This window comes from Xenopus tropicalis, chromosome 5 (genome assembly GCF_000004195.4).
Source record: "Xenopus tropicalis strain Nigerian chromosome 5, UCB_Xtro_10.0, whole genome shotgun sequence".
NCBI classification, from domain to species: domain Eukaryota; kingdom Metazoa; phylum Chordata; class Amphibia; order Anura; family Pipidae; genus Xenopus; species Xenopus tropicalis.
In genome coordinates, this window is record NC_030681.2 from 31,989,768 (window position 1) to 31,998,176 (window position 8,409).

Genomic DNA, 8,409 nt, shown 5'->3' on the forward strand with positions numbered 1-8,409 from the left:
ATCTGTATGAATACGAGCTGAGCAGTAGAACAATACACCCTGCATCATAACAAACATTGATGTCACAATGGGCAGTGACCTTTGTGCAGCTTCCCTGCCAAGCGAGTGCCAGAGCTGAGCTGGTTGGGTTGCAGGGCAGATCCCCTGGGAGCTGCTCTCTCCTAATCAGCTGTTATTGCCTCCTTAAAGCCACTTTAACAGCTTTAGGCTTTAAGCCTTTACCATCGAATTGCTTCGGCACATCCTCGCTCGGTTCCATATCTGTAAGTCAGCCAATTGGTTTTATATTTCAGATATATAAAGGGAATAGGGTGTGAGCCTGGGGCTGTAGGCCTGGAATGGGCCGTCTGTGTAACTATAGAGATTCCAATGTGGCAAACACGCGACCGTGACTTTTTTTTTTTGATGTAACAGCGATTTATTTGACAAGACTGTGACTATTTTGATAGGAACTTTTATATATATATATATATATATATATAATAAAGTAATAGGTTTTACAGTGCCACAAAGTGGTGTAGGAGTTTATATTCTGTGGGATAAATCAGAGGCATAAGTGTATAAGTGTAAAAGTTAGTACAGGTATAGGATCCCTTATAGAGAAACCTGTTATCCAGAAAGTAAGATATAATTACCCCTTATTGGGGCAGGACAGCCCTATTGGGTTTATTTAATGGTTAAATGATTCCCTTTTCTCTGTAATAATAAAACAGTACCTGTACTTGATCCCAACAAAGATATAATTACCCCTTATTGGGGGCAGAACAGCCCTATTGGGTTTATTTAATGGTTAAATGATTCCCTTTTCTCTGTAATATTAAAACAGTACCTGTACTTGATCCCAACAAATATATAATTACCCCTTATTGGGGGCAGAACAGCCCTATTGGGCTTATTTAATGGTTAAATGATTCCCTTTTCTCTGTAATAATAAAACAGTACCTGTACTTGATCCCAACAAAGATATAATTACCCCTTATTGGGGGCAGAACAGCCCTATTGGGTTTATTTAATGGTTAAATGATTCCCTTTTCTCTGTAATAATAAAACAGTACCTGTACTTGATCCCAACTAAGATATAATTACCCCTTATTGGGGCAGAACAGCCCTATTGGGTTTATTTAATGGTTAAATGATTCCCTTTTCTATGTAATAATAAAACAGTACCTGTACTTGATCCCAACTAAGATATAATTACCCCTTATTGGGGGCAGAACAGCCCTATTGGGTTAATTTAATGGTTAAATAATTCCCTTTTCTCTGTAATAATAAAACAGTACCTGTACTTGATCCCAACAAAGATATAATTACCCCTTATTGGGGGCAGAACAGCCCTATTGGGTTTATTTAATGGTTAAATGATTCCCTTTCCTCTGTAATAATAAAACAGTACCTGTACTTGATCCCAACAAATATATAATTACCCCTTATTGGGGGCAGAACAGCCCTATTGGGTTTATTTAATGGTTAAATGATTCACTTTTCTCTGTAATAATAAAACAGTACCTGTACTTGATCCCAACTAAGATATAATTACCCCTTATTGGGGCAGAACAGCCCTATTGGGTTAATTTAATGGATAAAGAATTCCCTTTTCTCTGTAATAATAAAACAGTACCTGTACTTGATCCCAACTAAGATATAATTACCCCTTATTGGGGCAGAACAGCCCTATTGGGTTTATTTAATGGTTAAATGATTCCCTTTTCTCTGTAATAATAAAACAGTACCTGTACTTGATCCCAACTAAGATATAATTACCCCTTATTGGGGCAGAACAGCCCTATTGGGTTTATTTAATGGTTAAATGATTCCCTTTTCTCTGTAATAATAAAACAGTACCTGTACTTGATCCCAACTAAGATATAATTACCCCTTATTGGGGCAGAACAGCCCTATTGGGTTTATTTAATGGTTAAATGATTCACTTTTCTCTGTAATAATAAAATAGTACCTGTACTTGATCCCAACTAAGATATAATTACCCCTTATTGGGGGCAGAACAGTTATTTAATGGTTAAATGATTTTTTAGAAGGTATGGAGATCCAAATCCAAAACCCCAGGCCCATAGCATTCTGGATAAAAGGTCCCATACCTGTATATTATTGTATTTAGATTGAAAGCTCCATGGGGCAGGGACTGATAGGAATGATGCACTGACAATTACAAATAAACACACAATTGCATAAAATTAACAATAATCTCTGGCTCATTTCTATTTTAGCATAAACTCACATAAAATCTCTTTTTTCTGATACAGGAGTTGCAGCATGGGTGCCCGAAAGCACAAATTTTTCACTGATTTATTCAAACACAAGAACAAGGTAAGGCCCCAATGTGTTTCTCTGGTATTGGCTTTAGTGCCAAGGACTGGGATGAGTTGGGAAGGACTGGGACTGACTGGGATGAGTTGGGAAGGACTGGGACTGACTGGGATGAGTTGGGAAGGACTGGGACTGACTGGGATGAGTTGGGAAGGACTGGGACTGACTGGGATGAGTTGGGAAGGACTGGGACTCACTGGGATGAGTTGGGAAGGACTGGGACTGACTGGGATGAGTTGGGAAGGACTGGGACTGACTGGGATGAGCAGCTCAGGGATATTAGACACACTGTTGGGGGGGAGCATTATTTATGTATCATTATATTATTATAACATATGGGTTTCAGTGAGTCCTGTGCCACAAGTAGGGTTGTCACCTCACCCCTTAAATACCAGTCACATATTGATACGACATCATGCATGGCTAATTAGCAATTCATTTAGCTGCATGCTGCAGACTGAACTGATTTATGTGCAGCCATGCAGCATGTATCTAAATTAATTGCTAATTAGGCATGCATGATGTGGGTTCAATATGTGACTGATATTAAAGGGTTAAGGTGGCAACCCTAGCCATAAGTGACATCAACAAGCAATAATTATACCCGCTGACATCACTGAGCACTGTTTATAAGGCTATATGTGTATTTATCTATATATTTATATGCGGCTTGGCGGTTTTATTTTTTTAATGGTGTTTGTGAAAATCTTTCCCCCCACAGGAACCTAAAAGCAGAAGTGTATTTTATATTCCTCTGCAAAAGACAGAGACAGATGTCTCATCTGCTTCGAACCTGAAAGCTGAAAAACCTGCAGGTATTTGAATTTGAGGGATCGGCTGCGTTACTTTGTTGTTTTGTCCTTAGTCGCAGCTCACAGGGTTAACGAAACACACAACCTTCTTATATGCACAAGTTATATGGAACCCAAGGTTATATTATAGCAATGGGGAACAAGTTGGTAGAACTGAAGGGGGTGCTTATGGGGGATCATGTAACAGCATTTAGTCATTTACCAATTTGGCAAATATCCCTAAAACCTAGAGACCAACCTCTACTTTTACTAAAGCAGGAGAAACCATTAGCACTCCATATAAATGCCCTCCCTCACACCTGATTATTTAAGGATCTAGTCCTCCTCCTATGGCAGGGGTGGGCAAACTTTTTGGCTCACGGGCCACATTTACTTACCCCCGGGCCGGACCGGGCCAGGGCGGGCAGGGCCAGGCCAGCGTTACGCCCCCTTCGTCTCTTTAATTCCGGCCCGCCAATGACACAAAGTCTCGCGTGATGAGACTTGGCGTCGGCGGCGGGCCGGATTAAAAAGGCCAAGGGGCCGGATGTGGCCCGCGGGCCGTAGTTTGCCCACCCCTGTCCTATGGTGAAAAGTCTATAGACTTCTTACACATTCTCCTGATTTCATAGGTCTACTGCTCGGCTTGGCCTCCTGATTAACCAATCAGAGCAGCCAGGCCGTATTAGAAAGTGATTGTATTTGTTTCTGTATCATCTCAATGTATTTTAATCTATATTTTCCACTATAGAAGCAAGCGCGAAGAAAGGAAAACTTCGACGCCTCTGCAAATCAATTAGGAACCTCTTTCAATGTAAAAAGAAGGTAAGGTGGAACGTTCCACCATCTCTCTCTGAGTTTAGGCTTGAGTGTCACTGGCTGTTGGTTCATGTTCTCTCTCAGCAGAACATGGAAAGAATGTTCTCTCAGCTATGTTGGGTTACTATAGGCTGTAGTGCTTCTTAAATGTGTGTCCAACCTAGTGGAGAAGGTGGAGCATATTCTGCATATTTAGGCTCTTCTCCCCTTTTTGACCAATATAGTAGTTGTACATTTGTATCCTGTTTACCAAGGTGTAAACAGGATTTTAAGATTAGTTATTGAAAATGTTCTGCCTGAAGGACCGCCCCTTATATATTTGGCTTAAGGGCAGTGGCGTAACTAGTTGCCACCCCTAAAAAATCTTGCCTACCCGCCCCTGCCCATGACCTCTGCCCACTGGGCACAGTAAAACAGGGCTTTATTTTAAGCGCTGCGCTAGCATTTGTATATATTACACAAAAAGGTGCCGGTGCTACAGGCAAGTAACATTCAGTGCAATGCAAGCTCCCCTGTCTCACTGGGATGGCTTTAGTACTAACAATGCTATGGCCTTGTTAGTACTTGAGAGAAATATCTCCTGAATTTTCAGCATCAGTTTCTGATTCATTCTTTGCCTTTTAATCAAGAGTTTATCATTTTGGCTTTCTATAGAAATGTTCAGAAATTGTGCAGGAAGTAAGCAACGCAGAGATGATCCTTGAGGAAAAGGAGCTACTGAAGGAGAAACCAAATGAGATCCTTACAGGTACAGATCCAAGGACATATATGCCCATTAAACCCACAGAGACCCCCATATGACTAAAAAGGTGACTTTTTAAAAAATAATTTTATATTTTTAATCTTTCCAGAGTCTCCAAGTATTCCTAGTGATCCTTCCCCAGATTTTGGAAATACTTTGATTCCAAAGAGAGAGAAGGATGATGAAGAGATGCCACAGAATTTTGAAGTGATTGCTGACGTGGAGGATATTGCTCAGAATGTTCCCACAAAGGATGAGAAATCTGCGAGCTTAAATTTAAGATGTGTGGAACCACTGAGTTACTACACTGATCCACGTTCTGAGTTCACTACTCCAAGTTCTGATTATGCTAGTGCAAGTGATCACTATACTGATCCGCATTCCGAGTTCACTGCTCCAAGTTCCAAATATACTGATGCAAGTGATTACTTCTCTGATACCAGTTTATCTTCTCCTAAGCTGGAACTGGTGAGATTTTGTTAGATTTGGGTTTATAGGGTATTGTGTATAAATGCAGTAAAATAATATACTATAAGAATGATTATGGCACATAATATCCTTTATAGAGATATACGTAAGATTAGACTACACTGTATGGTATCATTAGCCCAAGTGAGACTTTTATCTGAATTAATGGTGTTTCATCTCCTTCTCTAGGCTAGAAATTGTTACTGTGAAATGATCAGAGAGATTGATAGAGCACTAAAACACGTAAAGGTGGACGCAAGGTAGGATATTGGGTTTTTATTTTGATACTGAGGTTGTTATGGTAAAATAGAAAAGCCTTTATTACATCTTAGATACAAAAACCCAACGCGTTTCATCCTCACAGGGAGGGGCCTTCGTCAGGGGCACATGCATTAAGAAAATAGATGCGGGCCTGTATCTAAGATGTAATAAAGATTTGTTCTATCTTTCTATCTTCTGGTTTGCCTGACACACACAGGTCAACCATAAAGTAACTGAGATTATATTTCATTCTTGTTTTCTCTCAGGAATCAGACAACTATGGCTGATTTCAAACTACAATGTGAACTGGGTGCTGGTGCTTTTGGCAAGGTGAGTTACTGGCCCCCTAGATATGGGGTGGGGGGTTATTGGAACAAAGGCATAATAATGGGGGTCTCTCTCTTATTTCAGGTATATCGGGCACAACACAGAGAAACCAGGAGAATTGTAGCCATCAAGACTCAACCAAAGACTGCAGTCAAAACTATATTTAAATATAGAAGGTCAGTTAAATGGGGAAACCGCAAACAATAAGTATTTGTGTGTATAGTCTGGAACATTCCTACAGGCAGATGTTTTATATCTGTTCCAGAAGATATACAGATTCCATTATTGATATAACATTCTCTCATAAAGTGCCATTGGCTTATTTTTAACAGATTTATTTAAACTTAAATTGTAAATCTGCCACCCTGAGGTGATTTTCATAATCACAATTTATCCTTTTACTTGTTGAGATTTATCATAAAAAAACAACACTTTGCATAGAAAACCATTCTTTCTAACGACTGCCATGACGCAATTGAGTCAGTAGGGATCTGATCTTCAGAACTGATGATTGTTTATAAATACACAAGGAAAAAAACACAATTGTATTAAAAAAAATCCACTGATTGATAAGTTGTTGGGATATTGATAGTTATGCCCCTAATTAATTATTACTATAGGGATTTAGTAGGATTGGCTAATTATAAATATGCAACAAGTAACCTCCCATTGGTCAAAGTGAAATGATTTCACCCTAAACCTTAGAACCAACCAAAGGGCCTGATTAGTGTATTTGGGCACAGGGTGGGTGATGGTGCCACTATATTCTGTGCTTGCACTTGTATACGTGTTATAGTGCCATTAGTATAAATGGGAGTTACATTCACTACATTCATGGTGTAGATGTCCCACCTATGTAATTTTCTTCTATAAATGTTTCATGGCTTTATTTTGCAGCATTCTTCTGGAGCAGCGCATCCTTCTTATGGCAAAGCAGAAGCAGAATCCTTTTGTTGTCGGTTTATTCGCCTCCTTCATAACCAGACAACATATCTGCTTCGCTATGGATTACGCTAAGGGAGGGGACTTGGAGTCCCAACTGAAACAAGGTGCCATATCGCTGGAGAGAACTACGTAAGTACTACTGGGCTTTTATAGAGGGTCACACAAGTGATAGCCTTATAGTAGCCATAACACTGCACATAAATAGTATTGTAATTACTGTCCAATCAATACAGTGAACATGGGCGGTTGCTTCTTTTCCTTTATCAAGCGAGGGCATATAGGAACATGTTATTGCCATGGTTGTGCTTTCATTACCATGAAACAAAGCAAAGGCTTAGTGAGGGCCTAGGCCCAACAATTGCTACCGGTTTTTACCCGTATAGATAAATACTCAATATTGCATTCATAAAAAGGTGACTTTTCTCTTTTTGACCCTTGTAGGTTCTTCTCCTCCTGCATTGTCCTCGGGCTGAAGTTCCTACATGAAAACAAGATCGTTCATAGGTAAGTGGAGAATTTCCTTTAGTCCTAGAAATGTCTGATATGGTAATTGGGCCGGCTAACAGTGTCTGTTCTCTCAATACAGAGATTTAAAGCCAGAAAACATCCTTCTGGATGGCCGAGGATATGCCAAAATAGCAGACTTTGGTCTTAGCATAGAAGGTAAGATGGCTGTGTACAATGACATTGGACATACGGGTTCATATTAGAACTTTATGTTCATAATTAATAGAGTTCATTATATTGTAGGCACTTTCTCAGGGTCCGCAGCATAGTGGCCCCACTAGATGGATAATGCAGGAGTATATTATCCAGCATTATTAGTATTGTTACAGTCATGTTTAAAGCCCCATAAAGACTCCAGTCACCATGCAGATACAAATTCACTAATGAGAGCCTGCCCTCAGATTCTTTGTTTCACGCCAACATGGCGGTGACGTTCCTCATTTTTTATAAAACCAATAGTTCAGGTTTCAAGTTAATCTTTATATTAGATAAATGATCTTTTAATCTCAACAAATCTACTAATGAAATGTTTCTGTTTGTATTCAAGGAATTGGCTACAGGGACGATATCTGGGGCCACTGTGGAACTGTACCATATATGGCTCCAGAAATTTTCACCAGAAACTACACCAGATCGGTGGACTGGTGGGCTCTTGGAGTGATCCTTTACAGAATGGCTATTGGCGAGGTAAGTGCCCATTTATTAACTGAATCAGGGAATCACTGCTTGGCCTAAACATAATAGGAGCTCAGTTACTGCAATATTTTTTTCCATTTATTACATTTAGGGGCACATTTACTAACCCACGAACGGGCCGAATGCGTCCGATTGCGTTTTTTTCGTAATGATCGGTATTTTGCGATTTTTTTCGGAAAATTGACGCAACTTTTTCGTTACCAATACGATTTGTGCGAAAGATTGCGAGTTTTTCGTAGCCATTCCGAAAGTTGCGATTTTTTCGTAGTGTTAAAACTTGCGCGAAACGTCGCGCCTTTTAAGTTTTAACGCTACGAAAAAAGCGCAACTTTTCGTGCAAGTTTTAACGCTACGAAAAAATCGCAACTTTCGGAATGGCTACGAAAAACTCGCAATCTTTCGCAAATCGTATTGGTAACGAAAAAGTCGCGATAATTTCCGAAAAGTCGTAAAGGTGCCGAAAAAATCGCAAAAAATACGAAAAAGTCGCAAAATGTTCGTTTTCAAATCGGAATTTTTCCAATTCGG

The 8,409-nt window shown here is 39.7% G+C and overlaps 1 long non-coding RNA gene across 1 annotated transcript; it reads left to right on the plus strand.

Annotated features, from left to right (window-relative positions):
- The first annotated feature begins 5,431 nt into the window (after window positions 1-5,431).
- Window positions 5,432-7,759, plus strand: LOC105947326. Its single transcript, XR_001924533.2, has 3 exons — window positions 5,432-6,807; window positions 7,120-7,341; window positions 7,733-7,759. It is a non-coding gene; the product is annotated as an uncharacterized LOC105947326 (long non-coding RNA).
- Window positions 7,760-8,409: the final 650 nt, after the last annotated feature.